Source organism: Mauremys mutica, unplaced genomic scaffold, assembly GCF_020497125.1.
Source record: "Mauremys mutica isolate MM-2020 ecotype Southern unplaced genomic scaffold, ASM2049712v1 000179F_np12_subseq_2491984:2541295_obj, whole genome shotgun sequence".
In the NCBI taxonomy this organism is placed as follows: Eukaryota; Metazoa; Chordata; order Testudines; family Geoemydidae; genus Mauremys; species Mauremys mutica.
This window is the reverse complement of record NW_025422873.1, coordinates 30,942-49,312: the sequence shown is the minus strand read 5'-3', so window position 1 is coordinate 49,312 and position 18,371 is coordinate 30,942. Positions and strand designations below refer to the sequence as shown.

At 49.0% G+C, this 18,371-nt stretch overlaps 2 non-coding genes across 2 annotated transcripts; one reads left to right on the top strand and one right to left on the bottom strand.

Annotated features, from left to right (window-relative positions):
* Positions 1 to 2,999: 2,999 nt before the first annotated feature.
* Positions 3,000 to 3,073, bottom strand: TRNAT-AGU. The gene has a single exon. It is a non-coding gene; the product is annotated as a tRNA-Thr (tRNA).
* A 5,023-nt stretch (positions 3,074 to 8,096) lies between these two features.
* TRNAV-AAC lies at positions 8,097 to 8,169 on the top strand. The gene has a single exon. It is a non-coding gene; the product is annotated as a tRNA-Val (tRNA).
* Positions 8,170 to 18,371: the final 10,202 nt, after the last annotated feature.

The window sequence follows — 18,371 nt, the reverse complement described above, 5'->3', positions numbered from 1 at the left end:
AACAGCCAAGCAGATGGAGTTTCTGTAGTGTAGTGGTTATCACGTTTGCCTAACATGCAAAAGGTCCCTGGTTCAGAAACATGCTGGCTTCCTTTTCCCAGATCCCCTTGCTGTTCAGGAAGGCCTTCTCCTTCTCCTATTGGCCTGTCCCTGGGATAACTCCAACCCCTGCATGACAGAGGGTGCTGACAGCAGTGGAGAAAGCACCTGGGCGTCAGGCTGGAGAACCTAGAGGAGTGCGGCGTGTCACCTTTTGGAGGCTTGTGGCTTGGCCTCCTCTGCTGTTGGAGGTTGGCCGGTGGAGGCCGGCTCTTCCTGCTGGCCTCCTCTGCGTGACTTGCCAAAGGAGGAAGTGAGGCAGGAATGGGGCAAAAGAGGAAAGTCGAGCTGAGGAAGGCAGGGCAGAAGCTAAGCGCCTCAGTGCGGCTAAGTGGGGTTAGTAGAGCATCACCATTCGTTCTGCAAAGCCGGGGGAGGTGCGGTTGGCTGCTGGGAGGCAGAATCCTGTGCCTGCCTCTTGGCTTCCCAGGGATGGCTCCTTGCAGCCCAGGAGAAGCGGGGTTCTAGGGGGACGGAAAAGCACCAATGGCGAGGCTGAGTGGGCTCCTTTCTGGCCGACATGGTGGGCTGTGGTGGGTCTGGGAGTTGCCTGTAAGCCGTAAGTGGACTTGGTGCAGTGAAAACCGCTGCTCCATTCTGGCTGACCTGAGGGCGCCATTGATGACATGGGAGTGGGGGCAGGGCGCTGGCTGTGAGCAGATGGGATCCAGGAAGCCCCAGCCTGCCCCTCCAGGGGCCCAGTCTTCTTCTCTCCTGCCATGGGGATCCCGGCCTAGAGCCTGCCCAGCATGTGCTGCAGCTCGAGCATTAAGCCTTCCTGTGCGGCCTGTGCTGGAGCTGACCCTGGACCCCTGTGGGGCACTGTTGGGGGAAATCCCGACTGCAAATAATTCTGGCCACAAGATCAACCCATTGGGTCGAATGGGGCAAGCTGGAGGCCTGGTGCCTTAGTCTGTGGGGCCAGCAAGTGAAGCCATTTTCCTGCATGTGGGGGAGGCAGCCGCTGTGGTTCGCCCTTCCTGCTCCCTGCACTGCTGCACCCTAAAATCCCTGTCGGCCGGCAAGATGGGCTGGGAGCCTGGAGAGAGGAGGCAAAGGGGTGGCCCGAGCCCCCTCGGCCACTGCCCCTGCCCCAGGCAGCCCACAGAGACCTGATGCCTCCCCAAGTGACACACGGAGATGTGCCAGCAGCGCTAAGGCGGCTCCCTGCCCACTCTGCCCCCTCCCTCCCTGCCACACTGCTCCTGGAAGTGGCCGGCATATCCCTGCAGCCCTGAGTGCAAACGCCACAGCTGACCCGCCCCTGTATCCCACTGCCTAGGAGCCACTGCCGGAGGGGAGTGTGTGCCAGTCACTTTGGGAGCTGTGCTGCCCGAGGTAAGCACCTCCACCCCCGACCACCTCCTGCAGCCCTACCCCTGCCCCAGCACAGAGGCTCCCTGTGTCTTGAACAAGCACTTTCAAGGATTGGCCAAGAACTTCTGCTCTGTTTCTGTGAAAGAGACACAAAAAAGGGAGCCCAACGGACAAGTTTAGTTCGCAAGCACAAACTGGCAGGACCAAGCCTGGATCTCTCAGTTACTCAGAAGGCTCTTCAGCCAGCTCTTCCCAAAGGCCAGTCTCTAGAGGCTTTTGTGACATGATGTACTTCAAAATAGCTCCCTGTAGCTCACATAGTCATCATTCCTATATGGCTGTGATATGTCCTACCAACCAGTCCATGTAAGTTATCATATGAAAAGTCATGATCTGCTGAAATCGGTTATTCTGTCCAAATATGTATAGCATGAGGGTGTGTGAAGTTATGCATTTTGCTGAATGGTTGTTACTGAAATAGGCTATAATTTTGCTAGTGACCCCTGCCGAGGAGGATGTTCAACAGCCATGAATCAGCAGAGGAATTGTAATTAAGGGATTTCCAATTCAGTGACAGATGCCCAAACACAACACTGTGGGGACCGCTCAAGTCTATGACTCAGTTGCACAAGACCACACCAGGAGGATTCCCCAACCTAGTGACTCAGCAGAGCCCACCCGGACACATCTGGGCAAGTGTCTGCTAGACACTTGAACTAAGGATATAAAATAGGAGACTGGGGCATCATGTTTTTGCCTTTCTCCTCCCCCACCTATGCTGGAAGCCGCAGGAATCCTGAGAAAATGAAGGTCATCTGACGACAGTAATCCAGGTTTTAGGGGGAATTCTATGTATTAAGGAGGGCAACATCCAGTAGGATGAGAAAATTGCTTGACCTAACTACTGCCTAGTGTAATAAGGTGTAAAGTTTAGATTTTGCTGTGGTCGTACAGTGCTTAGTGCTCTGCGTTCTGGCCTCAAGAGCCATGGATGCATGTTGAGTTACGATGACCTTTTCCTTGTCTCCACATTTCTTATGTGCCTCCTTCTGACACTTGTCAGAAAAAACAACTGGTTTCTTTTGCAAGCATTTGCATTGCAAGGCAGAGGCAGTCTTCTCTGTTTCCGCAAAAGGTTCACCAAAAGGTGGGAAGAGCAGACACATTTGTTAAGGCACCACTGGGAGCTGCATCCCTAACTCCACTTTACCTGGCAGGCGAGTCACCCAGCTTAGCCACGGTGTGACTCTCTGGGACTTTTCTCCCAATAGCTCCATTTTTCATCAATGACAATCAAAAGGAAGGTGACATGACATCTGTGTGTGAACATCTCCAGGGAATCACAAGGATGTGTGGTGCAGGCTCTCATGTTGCAGCAATTGCAGTTGAAGCAACCGCCATGCCAATGCCAGTCATAGCAGCCTTTTCATCAACTCCAGGTTTGTGATTTGATTGTTTCCAATGCTTCTCTCCAAAGAAGCCTTTTCCTTAGCAAGCAATGACTTGGATACCAAGGGAGGCCTCTTCTGTTTCCTAGGAAGATGCAGGAAAATGTGAGCAGAGGAGACAAAAGCCATATGCCAAGGCACCACTGGGAGTTGAACCCAGGATCTCCTGTTTACTAGACAGGTGCTTTAGCCAGCTAAGCCATGGTGCCTGCCTGAAGAAACAGCAAAGAATCCTGTGGCACCTTATAGACTAACAGACGTTTTGCAGCATGAGCTTTCGTGGGTGAATACCCACTTCTTCGGAAGAAGTGGGTATTCACCCACGAAAGCTCATGGTGCAAAACGTCTGTTAGTCTATAAGGTGCCACAGGATTCTTTGCTGCTTCTACAGAACCAGACTAAGACGGCTATCCCTCTGATACTTTCCTGAAGAAAGTATTTGCAACTGTTTCATTTGATGGTTCAAGTCAACACCTGCAAATTCTAAAGTACAGACGTTCCCCATTTCCCTCAAGACTTGCAGACCTTGAGGTGTCTGGCTCTCTGTGCACAGAAAGCCACAGCTGAGTAGACAGAGGGCTTCTAACATGTGCCTCTCCCACCAGTCACTGTGATCATGTAATGGTTAGTGATCTGTGTTTCAGTCGCAGCAACCTCGGCTCAGTTCTGAGTCATGGTAACCTTTCCTTCAGCTCCAGACTTCTCATTTGCCACTTTCCATGTGTGGTGGGCTGTCTGCCCCAAACAAGCAGGAGAAAGATTAAGGCAGCCTTGAAGAGGCTGTGCAGAACCCAGCCTATCAAGAAAGGGTTTATTGGGAGAGCCAATCAGGAGAAGGCTTGCTGGAGCAGCCCATATATAAAGAGCTGCTCAGCACAGCAAGAGTTAGTCACTCCTTGGAGTTTGAGGAGGGAGGATTGGCTGCTAGGAAGGAAGGAGCCGGGAGGGCACCATGATCAGAGTAGTGCTGGGGTAAGAGGTGCATGAGTGACCTCCTGGCTGACTACTGCCAGACTAAGGCCCTGATACAAAGGTGGAGGAAGGTTCTAGGTCTGTTGGGAAATGGTCCAGGGAAACAGATGGCAGGGTTGGAGGTTCACTCCTTTTGCCTCAGTAGCCACTGACACAGGTGGCTACACCCTGGACTGCAGCCGGCCACTGAGGCAAGTGTCAGGGTAGAGGACATCCTCCCCCCCCCACCCAGGAGGGGGGAGAGAACTGAGTGGGGCACAGCCAGAGGGCTGTGTCCATAAGAGGACACTGAAGTCCTGAGAGCAACATGGGTCCTAATGATAGAACGGATGGTGGCCAGACGCTACTAGATGAAGGCGCACCAGTGAACCAGAGCTAATTGCTAGGATGGTCAGCAGGAGGTGCTGCAGTGAGGCATGCCCCATGGCACCAAGACTTAGCCGCAAGGAAGGCTCTCTCTGTCTTGAACAAGCACTTAGAAGGATTCTGCTGACAGATCTTTTCTTTTTCTGAAAAGAGATACAAAAAAAGGAGCCAACAGACACACTAGGTTCGGCAAGGAAGAACTGTCGGGCCAAGCCAGGCTCTCCTGGTTAGTAGGAAGGTTCTTCAGCCAGCTTCTTCACAAAGACCACTATCTAGAGACCTTTAAACAGCCACTGCAGATGTTCACCACAAAAGAGATGCCAAAATGGAGTTCTCCACTGCCTGCAGCCATCACGCTACCAGGAGTTCTGTGCACAGAGAGGCCCCTGCTGGTGGCAAAAGGCTTTGGTAGAGACTCTTCTGACACTACCCGTTCTCATATAGTGTTTAGCGCTCTGTGTTGTGGCTTCAGCATCCACAGATGCCAGTTCAATTGGGGGACATTTTTCCTGTCTCCACATTTGTCTAATGGCTCCTTTCAACACTTGTCACCAAAAAGACCTGTTTCTTTTGCAAGCGATGTACAGCCAGGCAAAGGCAGTCTTCTCCATTTCCTCAAAAGATCACCAAGCTGTGGGGAGAGGAGACACATTCAGCCAAGCTGGATGCTGAATCTCCTCTTTATTCAGCAGGTGTCTGTGAAGGACATACCTCTACACCATGTAGAGGTCAAGAATAGGACTTTATTACACACAGTGCTGGCAGAGTGGGCTTATTAGGCTCAGAGACACTGTTAATTAATTAATTACAATAGAATATATAGATTTTCCATGGGCGGGGGAAAGTGACAGGCTAGGCAGTTCCACACCCCGGGACAGGTTTTGCAAGACAGGATAAGCACATTAGCCAATGATTAACAGATTAGATAATGTCTCCACCCATGGTCTCAAGTTACCAAGTTAACATTTCATTAATATTTTGATAAAATGTTATTAGTATAAAATATATATGTTGAATTCTGATTTGGGATCCATAGGAATGGAGCAACTCCTTTGATTGTCCAACAGGTACATTCCTAGGGGTTAAAGCAAAGAAAGAGTGAAAGTATATGGCAATAAAGATTGTTTTCTGTGTGTCTTAAGGCAGGCATTGGTCCCTTGGAAGGGAGGTGGAAGGATGTCATATCTTATACTGACGTGCCAACTTTTCATAAACTCAAGGTTGGATCTGTGGGAAGAATGTCTCCCTAGAGAAGAAACAAACACAATAGGGATTCTTTGTTCAGTCTGCAATTCTGAATAAGACACAATCATTTAGTTCTAAGCTCCAACACCTGGCAATTTGCTGACCAGGCCTATCTTAGCAAGCAAGGCTTTCTGTTTACCCAGCTTTCTCTTAGCTGGTCACTATTTGCTAGGCCTCTAGTCCTTGACCATAATCCGGACTTTGGGTCTGGAAAAGAACTGGCACAATCCATAGACCAGGTTGTTATATAAAATGCACATGGATTTGAACCCTTCACATACAGTAATGGCAAAGTTCTTGGTTCAGGCTTGTAACAGTGATGGAATAAACTGCAGCTTCAAATCAAGTCTCTGGAGTCTATTCAAAGCTGGGATGGGTCATTCAGTCCTTTGTACAGAGCTTCAGTTTGTAGCAAAGTCCCTCCAGAGGTATGAAGCAGGATTGAAGACAAGATGGAGACGAGGCATCAGCTTTTTATAGTCTCTTGCCATGTGGTCTTTGCTTTCTTTGTCCCAAGGACACTCTGTCCAGCACGTGGCGTAGAAACACCTTAGAGTTCTGTCCATAGGCAGGTCCCTGCAGACCTTGCTGAATCACAAGGCGTATCTGCCTTCTCTCAGTGGGGCGATTGTATAGCTGATGGTCCTTAATGGGCCATCAAGCAGGCTAGACAGAACTGACACCGGAAGCAGAGCACAAGATTGAAATACGGGCAGCATAGAGCCAATATTCATAACGTCAACTACAATAATGATACACATCTAGAGATAGCATCATTATAATCAACCAATCAGAACCTCTCCATAGACCCCTTGCACGACACCTTTCTACAATATTGGCTGCAAATATAGAACAGTGGTCGCAACAGTGATCTATACAGTTACAGATTATGTCAATAATGTCACAGGAGGTGACACGGCATCATTGAGACTGATACTGGAATACTGCCTTCAGCTTTGGTGTCCTCATTTGAAAAAGATGTTGTGAAATTGGAGCTGGGGCAGAAAGAGCCACCAAATGTTGTGAGGTCTGCCTTCTAGTGAGCTATTGAAAGAGCTCAACCTGTTTAGCTGATCAAAAGAAGATTGAAAGGTGACTTCACTGAAGTGTTGAAGTGCCTTAATGGAGAGAAAAGATTGGGTATTAAAGGACTCTTTAAAATAGCAGAGAAAGGCATAAGAAGACCCAGTGGCTGGAAGGTGAAAAGAGACAAATTCATATTACAACTAAGGCACAAATATTGAACAGCGAGGATGATTCACCACAGGAACAAGCTACCAAGGAAAGTGGTGGATTCTCCATCTCTTGATGTCATTTCATGAAGACTAGATGCCTTTCTGGAATGTGTTTGCCCCAGAAATAGCTATGGTGTCCTACAGGAGGCCTGTGATATGCAGGGGGTCAGATTAGATGCTCTAATGGTCTTTTCTGGCCATAAAGTCGACTAATTTCTGAAAAACTGAGTGTAGCAGTGGGAGCAGCATCTGTTTCCCTGTCTAGCCGGCTTGCTGCCTAGAACGAACGCTCCTTGAGTGGGGTGATCCCCAGGGAGCAGCTCAAACCTGCAAAGTGCCTGGCCAGGGGCAGGACATTGGCACAGCAAGGGAGGGGTGTGGCAGTGACATCACAAAGGCCTTTTGCAGGACCTCAGACTATTGGTCCAAGGTGGTGGGGAGGTGGTGACCTCAAAGAGAGATGCTGACATCAGCCAGGAAGGACAGGGGCGAGGGGCCAGGGAAACCTCAGAGACCCCTGTGGTTTTGCTTCAGCAAGTCTCCTTCTCCAGGTCTCTCTCTGAGGACTGAGAGAGTATTCGGGTTCACGGACGTGAGCGCCAGGAGGAACCTCTTTCGAGTTTTCTCCTTCCCTTTCAGTGATTTTACTGGAAAACAGCCGTCCCTGTTTAGAAGGTAAGAGCCTCCTGGAGGTTTGAAACCTGTTCAGTCTGATCCATCTGGTGACAGTTGAATTCTAGGCATGGAAAACATGAGCTTAAGGAGGCAGAATTTTATTGCACACCTGGATTTTGTCCCTTAGAATCACTGGGGACATTGGGGTTTGTCCTTTTTGTTTCACCTCTTGCTCCATCCACTGTCTGATCCCTCTTTTCTCTTCGTCTCTTGCTTCCTTTGTCCTTTCTCCTGTTCCCCTCCCAACATCAGTTTTTTTTCTCCTGCTGATAACCACTCACGTTAACTGATCACTCTCGTTATAGTGTGTATGGCAACACCCATTTTTTTCATGTTCTCTGTGTGTATATATATTTCCTACTGTATTTTTAACTGCATGCATCCGATGAAGTGGGTTTTAGCCCTCAAAAGCTTATGCTCAAATACATTTGTTAGTCTCAATAGGTGCCATAAGTACTCCTCATTATTTTTGCAGATAAATTAATGGAGGTTAAGTCCATTAATGGCTATTAGGCAGCCTGGGTAAGAAATGGTATCGCTAGCCTCTGTTTGTCAGAGGGTAGAGATGGATGGCAGGAGAGAGATCACTTGATCATTACCTGTTAGGTTCAGTCCCTCTGGGGTACCTGGCATTGGCCGCTATTGGCAGATAGGATATGGGGATGGATGGACCTTTGGTCTGACCCAGTATGGCCGTTCTTATGTTCTTATGAAGGGAGGGGCAGAGCCCTGCAACAGAGTTTCTGTAGTATAGTGGTTATCACGTTTGCCTAACACGCAAAAGGTCCCTGGTTCAAAACCAGGCAGAAACATGATGGCTTAATTTTTCCCAGCTCCTAGTGGCCTGTCCCTGTTGTTGTAGGAACAGCAGTGATTTCTATGCTCAATAGGTCTGTTATACTTCCCCCATTCCCATTTTTGTCTCCTCTCCCTCTCTGAATGCCTGTGAAGTGGCTTTCCCCCTCCCACTCCCGCTCCCTCCTGCAATGCTTGTGGGATGAAGGGGCTGGTTGAACAGCTGGAAGATCAGAAGAGCTCCTAGATAGAGAAGGTGTCTGGGACTCTCATTAGGCAGCACTCACACACCCAGAGCAGGGACACTGCATGGACACTGCCCAAGGTGGAGTGTGACCCACCAGATGCAGCCAAGTCATCTCCAGTCGCAGGCCATGAGGAGCAGGTCCTTAAAAGGGGAAGGGGCCCTGTGCTCAGGAGTCATTCACAAGCTTGTACCTCCAGTGAATGCCCTTCGCCCCGACTGCCTGGCCAGTGGTTCGCTGCATTGCAGTTCATTCTGCCTCGGGAAGACTTAGCTTCATCGCACTGTCCATCACGGTGCTGGGGGACACTTACTTGGCAGAATCCTGTGCCTGCCTCTTGGCTTCCCAGGGATGGCTACTTGCAGCCCAGGAGAAGAAGGATGGTTCTGGTGAAAGGAAGACAAGCAAAGCTCTGGGAGGAAATTTGGGTGTGGGCTCTGCGCTGGGGGTGGGGGTGGGGTGCAGGAGTGGTGGTGCAGCTCCCAAAGTGACCGGTACACACAACCCTCCGGCAGCAGCTCCTAGATGAGTGGGGCCAGGGGATCTCCATGTGCTGCTGTCTGCAGGCGCTGCCCCCAGAGCTGCCATTGGCTACAGTTCCTGGCCAATGGGAGCTGCAGAGTTGGTGCTCCGGGCAGGGGCAGCACGTGGAGACACTCCCCCCACCTCAGGGGATGCTGGGACATGCCAGCCACTTCTGGGAGCGGCACGGAGGGACGAATGTAGAGTGGGCAGGGAGCCACCTTAGTGCTGCTGGCACATCTCTGCACACGCATTGGGGGAGGGGAGCAGAGGCCTCCATGTGCTGCCTCGAGTAGTGACAGTGCACGGAGCTGCCTCCCCTCCCGGGTCTATTCCAGGAGTGGGTGGGTGGGTCTTTTGGCCTGCAAGGTGCAGCAGGTCGGACTAGATGATCACACTGGTCCCTTCTGATCTTAAAGGTGCTGAGTCTAAAAGGGAGAGGGAAGTAAAGGAAATTAAAAAAATAAAATGAACCAAGCAGTGTAATACCAGGATGACTCCAACTGCTCATTATATAGTCCCACCCCTTTCTTCCTCAACTGGGTGTTTAATGACCTGTTGGGCTTTGGGACACTGATTCTCTCATTCCATTGATAAACTGAAACAACGTGACTGAAATTAAACCAATTCCCAGTGGAGGAATCATCACATTGGCTGGGAATCAAACCCAGGTCAATTGCTTGGAAGGTAGCTATGCTCACCACTATACCACCGGTGAAAGTCTCTGATTTTTCACACTTAGTGTCTGGTCACCTTACTTCTCAGCATGAGGCAAATGTCTCTGTGGTCTCTGCCGTTCATGGTGGGGAGTTTCCCCACTGATAACAGTTCTTGCTGGGTCGGGGAGGGGAGAGAGAAGAGGCCTTTATTCTGTTTCATTCCTCTCCATTTTCTGTTCCTCCCCGTCCCTTCCAGGGTCCTCCCTTCCATTTCAGACTGTGCAGTGACACCCTCCCCGCACCCAGGACTCTCGAGCCTCTGGAGCAGCACGATCCCATGAGATCCTCAGTGACCAAGGGTCTTTTCCAACTTCCAGGAGACCCAGCTTGAGTCTAAAGGAAGCTCTGTTCCTTCCTGGGGATCCTCTCTCCCTTCATGGAGATCAAGATCATGAAGCCTCTGCCTTGCCTCCTGGGTCTGAATTAATGTACCATTTCCCACTATCTGCTCGAAAGAAACAAATGTTTCTAACCCAGGTGAGCGGCGTTAATTCAGCCGGAATCCTTCACTCACATTCCTTAGGAGATACAGACTCTCTGTGACACAGACTGACTGGGGTTCATCTCTGCATGTCCCCAATGGGGAAGGAAAGACACTAAGGGGGAAGGAAGAAGATGGACAGAAGGAGTCAAATGGGGCTAGACCAGAATAGGACATTTTCTGCCTGTTAAAATGTACTAGACTCTAATTGCTTAAAACAAAACAAAAACCCACCAGCTTCTGTTTGAACCATCAGCTTTTCACAGAGCAGCCAAAGTGGTGAAGCACAGACACACATAACCACCTACAGCCCAAGTTTGTCTAAGAAGCACCTATAGTGGCTCATGCAGGGGGAAATACAGCTGTGGGTGTGAGTTCAGGCCTCACCCAGAGCATTGGTTTTCATTAGCCACGGAGCTTCCCGTACTTGCTTTGCCCAATTCACATGGAAAGTGCCATAGGAGGGTGATGAGAGTAAATTCTAAACTCTGAAATGCAGAGGTTGGCCCAGAGATTGGGATAAGGGGTTTGAAGAGAAAAAGCTCTAAGAGTATAAAACCAGACAGTCTCCAGGGGCAGGTACGGTACAACACCTCAACAGGGAGCCATTCGGGGGAGGGGGTTTCACTTCCTCTGTTCAATGTCCTGAGAGGTATTTGAAGGTGAAGATAACACCATGGCTAACAGGTGACTGGCATGTCCTGGGTTAAAGAAAGGGACCTGGGTTAATAGTCTGAAGATGTGCGTTACCGTCACTATCTGACTCCCCTTCAGTGCGGAGCAGGTGTGTACGTTGCTGGGTGAAACGCAGAGACTCCTGGAGAGCAGGGGCAGCTGTTTCCATAGCAGAGAGCCTGGCACTTAGGACACTTTCTACACTTGCTGTTTTGAAGCAATTCAGTAAAATAACAGTGGAGCTACAATGTGTGGTCCAAAATTTCATCCGCCCCTGGTGCAAAAACGCTATTTTAGGATCTAAATCGGAGGCTCCCGGCACTAGGACACCTGACCAGAGAGCTCAGTGGGTGTAACAGCTGCTGACTCTGAGGGTCCCGGGCTAAATCCATTTGCAGGGGGAAGTGTTTTGATTTATTTGATGGATAATGAGCACCAGCTACCAGGGGAGAAGCCCTGAGAGTCGCTGCCACTCCAGCTGCTGCTAGGGCAGGGGGGAGCCCCAGGGGGCCAGCTGCTGCTCTGGCCACCCCAGAAGTGCTGCCAGAGGCCACCAAGCTGTGGCTGCTCCTGCTGCCCTCGGGACCACTGGTCAAGTGGTCCCCGGGCCAGCCGCATTGGCCGCTGCTTGGGCGGTCCCTGGAGCCAGTTGATTGAGTGGCTCTGGAGTCAGCCACTGTGCCCACTGCAGAAGTCACGGAGGTTGCAGGAAGTCACAGAATCCGTCACTTCCACCACCTCCGTGACAGACACGGAGACAAACCCTTCCCTGCTGTGACTGCAGTTCCTGGAAGGAAAGAGAAGAACAGAAAGTGACGAGAGAAAGAAAAAGAGAGATTCCCTGTCACCTCTCTCCCTGCTGCCTCCCCCCTTGTATTTTGTAACCCCATTTCACTGGGTTCCCTGTGCTGGTGCCATGGGGGTGACACTAGAGTTCTGGGGATTTGGGGGGGCTCTTCATTTCTCAACATTTCACACAAATTTGTCTTTGGGCTGAAATTTCTCCTGTTAGGCCTCTCAGTCAGAGCTGTGCCCCCACCCTGTTTGCGGGGGGTGGGGGGGGGGAGAGGAGAGATGTAAATTGCAGAGCAGGCAGAGACGTCGCCCATAAAGGGTCATATTGATCTGGTGACTGGTTCTGACCGGGGTCACACGTCCTCTGACACAGGCTCATGTGCAGAACATGGGAGCTCTGGCTTGTCCTAAATGCTGTAGAGTGTGAGTTCCTGGAAAGGGCAGGGGAGAGGGAGCAAGAGGAGAAAGGCAGAGATATTGGAGACGAGGAATTGGGGGGCGAAGAAGGAGAGAACAGAGAGACAATAAATGATTGAAGCAGAACAGGTGTCCCAACTCCATCTTGCTCATCACAGGTGTTCAGAGAGACAGGAGTTGCGGGTTTTCCAGTGTCAAGTCTGAACTTTGATTCTAACAATGTGCGTTGAAAGATCAAGGGGATCTCCACATACCTGATCTCTTCCCCCCTCCCCTTTTTTGTATTAATTTTAATTTTGACGTGTTTGGCTTAACCGTGATCGTCCCTTTCCCCACCTGTATTGCAATTTGGGGTTTATGTTTATTTTGCCTCCCTGTTGTTCATGTCATTATAATTGTAACAGCAAAGGAACCTGCAGGAGCAAAAACTGACTCAAAACTTCATTTCCCCATCATGCCGGAACATCCTACAAACAGCTCACGCAGCTGGAATCATAACACGCAAGGCCAGGGGAGGGGAGATGCAGGTTTCCAAGTGTTCTGTCTTTCTCAGCTGACATATTCCAGCCCCTTATGTGCCTCCATCCTGTATGACCTGCTGGACTTTGACACATTTATTGTCTCATTCTATAGATAATGTGATTGTAACACAATGGGACTGAAATTAAACCACTTCCAGATGAGGAAACAACAGAAGAGAAAAGCCATTACTGCACTGGCTGGGAATCAAACCCAGATAAATTGCTTGGAAGATACCTACGCACACCACTATACCACCAATGCATCTGGCAGGAGTAGCTTTCCTGCAGGCTCTGTGCGCTGGCAAAGGGGGTGACACATGACCATGGAGTTAATGAACAGGGTGAATGGGCTGGAAGCTGCCTGACAGCTGGGAGCAGAGTTAGGATCCCAGAGTGACTGAAAGGGGGCAATGGTGAAAACAGATCTCACTGGGAGCTGGCCCCACACCTGCCCCACCCCCAGGAGAGGGGAACTGAAGCTCAACTTCAATCACAGAAAAATCTTCCCTGAGAAGGAAGGGGACAGCTTGTTTTAAAGACCAGGTTTGTGTTTGTTCCTGCTACACACGGAGGGGCTGGGTACTGCTGATTCCAGCCCCCAGACTCTGGGAGGATAAGGAACAAATTCAGGCTGCCAGTGACCTGCAGGAGGGAGATGATCTTTTGACAGTGACGGACGCCTCGTCCTAAAGGCCTTTGTCTACCCCCTTCCAGTGACTGTTTGGCACAGGAATGCAGCCCCCACTCCTGGGTCTCTCCTGGGGAAATAATGTTTCTGTGCAAAACACCAAAGCTTTTAACAGAAGGGAAGAAAAGGAAATGGCCACACGATGGGACTAGGACATAAGGAATGAAACACAAGATCCTTCTCCCATGTGCATTGACTTTTAACCTTGTTTGTGGTGGTGTTGTATCCATGTTGGCCCCAGGGGTCCTCTGGGGCGCCGGGCATTGGCCACTTTCGGGAAAGTGGGCTAGATGAACTGGTCTGACTCAGTGTGGCTGTTCTTATGTTCTAACTGCTGGTTATGGAGGAGACGACCTTCCAGGCTACACAGAACTGAAGAAGTGTGTGGGGTTAGCTCCACAGCTTGTCTTTTTCACCAACAGAGGTTGGTCCTCTGCAAGCTCTTACCCTCACCCGCCTTGTCTCTCTTGGACTCTGAAAAGTGTTTTCTCTCCACTCCCCTTGGAGAGACGTTAAGTTTCCCTTTGGGCAACTATCAGGCTGAAGCAATTGTATTGACTGTGACACTAGAATTGAAGATTTTATATTATAAATAAATGAGTCTAAACCTGAGGTTCTGGTTTTCACATTGGTTTTTCTAACTCCGTTCCCAGTTCTCTTCTAGAAAGGCCTCCAGGCTGCCTGCCCAGCCCAGCAAAAGTGGCAAGGAGAAAGCCCACACTGCTGCTCTTTCAGGTAGTTGAAGGCTGCTATCAAATCCCCCCTCACTCCGTCAGTCCCCAGGCTGTGGCAGTGCCTGGGATTCTTCCGTCCTAAGTGCAGGACTCTGCACTTCTCCTTGTTGAACCTCCTCAGATTTCTTTTGGGCCAATCCTGCAATTTGTCTAGGTCACTCTGGACCCAAACCCTGTCCTCCAGCGCTTGGATTCTTTACATGCTTTCACAGAGCAAAGAGCACATGTTCCATGATTTCATAGGGCAGAGTTTTGTGCTATCGGGAGCTTTCCCTGTGTGAATTTGACAGGTGGATCAACATAGAGACACATTGTGACCCTTCTCAGGGTGCTGAGGACTGTGAGTCTCCTTGTTGCCAGCTGCCACAAGGAAGAGCGAGTTTTGCATTTGGCAGCTGGATGTTAGTGACCAAACTCACCAGCCTGCTGGAACTCAAGGACCCTCCTCTGAGCTACAGCAGCCTCCTTAACCCTTGAGTTCCTTCAATGTGTCCCCCTCTGGGGTCCAGCCCGGATCACCAGATACTCGGTGAAATCCCAGATCCTCTCTTCCCCAAGTATCCCAGGTTACTAGTTTTACTGTGGACCATTGCTACTGTATTTCACACAGCACCTGAGTCCAGTTATCGAACAAGCAAAAAATTTATTTAACAACGAATAGAGATTTAAACAAACAAACGTGAGTGATGGAAACCAACTGTTACCAACTAAACAAAGGCAGAAAATGATAGAATAGAAAGGCCAGCACAAAAAACAGAGAGAGGAACAATAAGATACTAAAAGGACAATGGTTGGAACTCTCCATTTCTCTCAGTCTTTGGATTGATGGGTACTAGAGCTGTAGCAACAGTTGAGGAACCAGGGTAAATTAAATCTAAGGTTTGAGCTGCTAGTGAAGCATTTCCCACACACACTGCATTCACAGGGCCTCTCTCCTCATGGATTGTTTGATGCGAACTGCGATTGAAGGTTTTCCCACACTCACGGCATTCAAAGGGCCTCTCCCCTGTGTGGATTCTCTGATGTTGAGAAAGGTTTGAGCTGCTAGTGAAGCATTTCCCACACTCACGGCATTCATAGGGCCTTTCCCCTGTGTGGATTCTCCGATGTTTAGAAAGGTCTGAGCTGCTAGTGAAGCTTTTCCCACACTCACGGCATTCATAGGGCCTTTCCCCTGTGTGGATTCTCTGATGTTGAGAAAGGTTTGAGCTGCTAGTGAAGCATTTCCCACACTCATGGCATTCATAGGGCCTCTCTCCTCTGTGGATTGTTTGATTACTAATAAGGTGCCAACTGCGATTGAAGGTTTTCCCACACTCAGTGCATTCATAGGGCCTGTCCCCTGTGTGGATTCTCTGATGTACAGAAAGGGCTGAGCTGTGAGAGAAGGTTTTTCCACACTCACTGCATGTATTTTTTCTCTTTCACCTGAGAATATCCTGCTGTGTTGTGGTTTCCATGAGGACCTTCTGAGTTCCCCAACAGGAAATACATTTATCCACTTTCTTCCCTGGCTGGTTTCCTTGATGTGTTTTTGGTCTGTGCTGAATCTCCCAGGATTTTCCCTGCTCATGACTCCTGGACACATTCCTTTTCGATCTTTGAGATAATGCTCTGTTTTTACCCACTGGCTCAACATTTTCAGGCTGAGAATTCTGCTCCTCTTTCTCACATGCCATTGCATCACCTGCTGTGACAGAGACAGAAACCTCAGACAGGGATGGAAAGGGGAAGACCAAACCAAAACAAGTGCTGAGGACAGGTCAAATAAAAATCAGGAGCTGAACTCCCCCAAACTCTTCCCCCAAATAGGAGAGAGGAGAGGGATGAATTCAGCCTTCACATCCCATCCAAATACGCAGAGGGAAGGGAGGAAGCTACTGCCTGGTGTCTGCTAGGATCTATAGGAAGCCATGAACTATATTTACCCTGAGGATATGACCCCTGCTAGGGACAATAATGAACTGAGAGACCTCCCCAAGGGCTTTTTTGGGCATTCCAGATGTTTCCTTCAGGCACTTACAGATTCTGAGGTGGTTTAATGTTTCCTCACCTGTGCAGGGAGCTCTCAGGATCTCTCTTTCCTCTGAACCCTGGAGGTCTGGGACCCATGGCTCTTCCCCTTGTTCCAGCTGGGAGATCACATCAAGTTGGAAAACTAGAAACCCTGCTCAGATGAAAGAAAACAAAGGAGTTCAGTTGATTTCATAAGACTTGGTCATAAGAAAACATTCTATTAGTTTAACTTCAGTGCTTAATGTGACCTGGTGGGCCAGGGGCAGTTCTCACTGAAAATGCCAAAGTTAGGGCAGGCTGAAAAAGGGAGAGCAGATGCTCCCAAAACTGCTGGTTAACACTAAAGTTAAACTCACCGACCAGTCACCAACTGTGCTTCTGATCCCCCACACGGGTTATCGAGAAGCTGAAAAAAGAAATCACACGGCCCCCTTTATTGCATCCCTGTTCTCTGACTCCCAATCAGCAACTAGGTCCAGTACAGTGAGAGGTTATTTAAAAACTCTGCTCACATAAACAAAGTGTTCCTCTGACCCCAAAGGGTCAGCCACATCACCAGGTCAGTATAGGTTTGGATATTACCCAAAATTCCATCCTTCCAGCCAATCCTTTAGCATCTAAACTAAAGGTTTAAACGAAAGAAAGACAGAAAGAAGTTAAATGGGAACGCAGTCAGATACATTCCAAAATGGATATATCAGGTTCTTAGCAGTATTGGTGAGTTGCTGGCTTGGAAGTCCGTCTGGAACGCATCCATAGCTTGGATGGGTCATTCAGTCCTTTGTTCCAGGGTTCAGTTTGTAGAGAAGTTGCTCCAGAAGTAGGAAGGGGGATTGAAGACAAATGGAGATGATGCAGCTGCCCTTTACATTCCTTTTGCCATGTGGCCCGTACTTCCTGTGTCCCAAACACAAGCTTCACAGCACGTGGCATGGAAAAGCCTTGGAGTTCTCATTACACAGGCATACCCCGGCATGTCTTGCTGACTCAATAGGTGTATCCTCTTGGTCCTTTCCATGGGCTCATTGTACAGATGATGACCCTGAATGGGCCATCAAACAGGCTAGGCAGTGTTGATGCCAATATGTCTGGGGGTGTCACCCAGAAACACTGCACAAGTCTGGAAATACAGATATATCCTACATATCTATAACTCACAATACAAAGGTGATACAAACGTAGAAACAAAAGTATCATACTTGGCAAATCATAAGATTTTCACTGACACCTTACATGGCATATCTAGCACAATTCATTGCAATTTTATCAGATTATATTATTATTTTATTATTAATACCAAAGTGTCTCACAATTCCATACAGTGTCACACTTGGTAAACCAGTGAATTCCCAGGACCAGTTCCCCAGGTCCTTGAAGATGCCGAACACTGTGCTTATGAGGGATTGAAATACCCACATATCTGCTGGGAACACACACACAGACACTGTGTCAGTCTATACCCCTCATCTAGAAAATTATGATCAATTTTGTACACAGTATGGCTTGTGAGGTATCATTTGAAAACGCATAACCTACTGAATATTATCCTCCTGTTAAAACGTGTAGTAACACTGTATGTAAAGTTATGAGATTTTACTGTATGATATTACTGAAAAAGTTACAATTCTGGGGAACACCCACAGACCAGTTCCTCAGAGACAGCAAGGCAAACAGCTGGTCAAACAGCCAGTCTCCTGCAGGGGGAAGGTGGGAAGAAGACATTTACATTCCATCACAGGGACCACTTGAAGTTGTTGTGGAAAATGACCACACGATTGATTTTGAATCAGCTCAGCCTGAGGCTCTTTTCTTGGTTAAAAGTGCGCAGGGGGCAACAGCTATTGGAATACTGTCCCCCTGAGCTAAAAATCACACAAGCCTTTTAAAGCTTAAAACCCCAAACAATGACACATACGTTGCACGTTAATTTCCTTATTTGGAATATATTGCAAAATATGATGCAGGTCAAAAGCAAGCTGAACAATCAGTTTTCCATATTCAGCCTTTCCTGTTATTGTTATTACACCTGGTGATATAGGAGCAAGACTCTGCATGTCTCAAGAAATGTCACTACCAACCTAGGCCATTTTCACATGCTGGGGTGCAATCCAGATCAGTGAGGAGTTGTGTCATCTGTAATCCTGGGTGAGATTCAGTGTTCTGCTGCTGGAGCTCCCCGGTCTGGATACCCCCAGCCAGCATTCAAGGCCGCACCGAGTGTCTGTGTGATAAGTAACCCTGGACCGGCAGCTCTGACTCCAGCCGCCTGCTTGTTACATACCAAGCCCATTCTGGTTTGGGTAGAGATGGCTCAGGCTTTGGGAGAAGGCCGGGGGTAGGAAGCTTCTATTCATTATGCTGGACCTAACCCCCAGTTTTACTTGAATAAAGAGGAGATATTTGGCA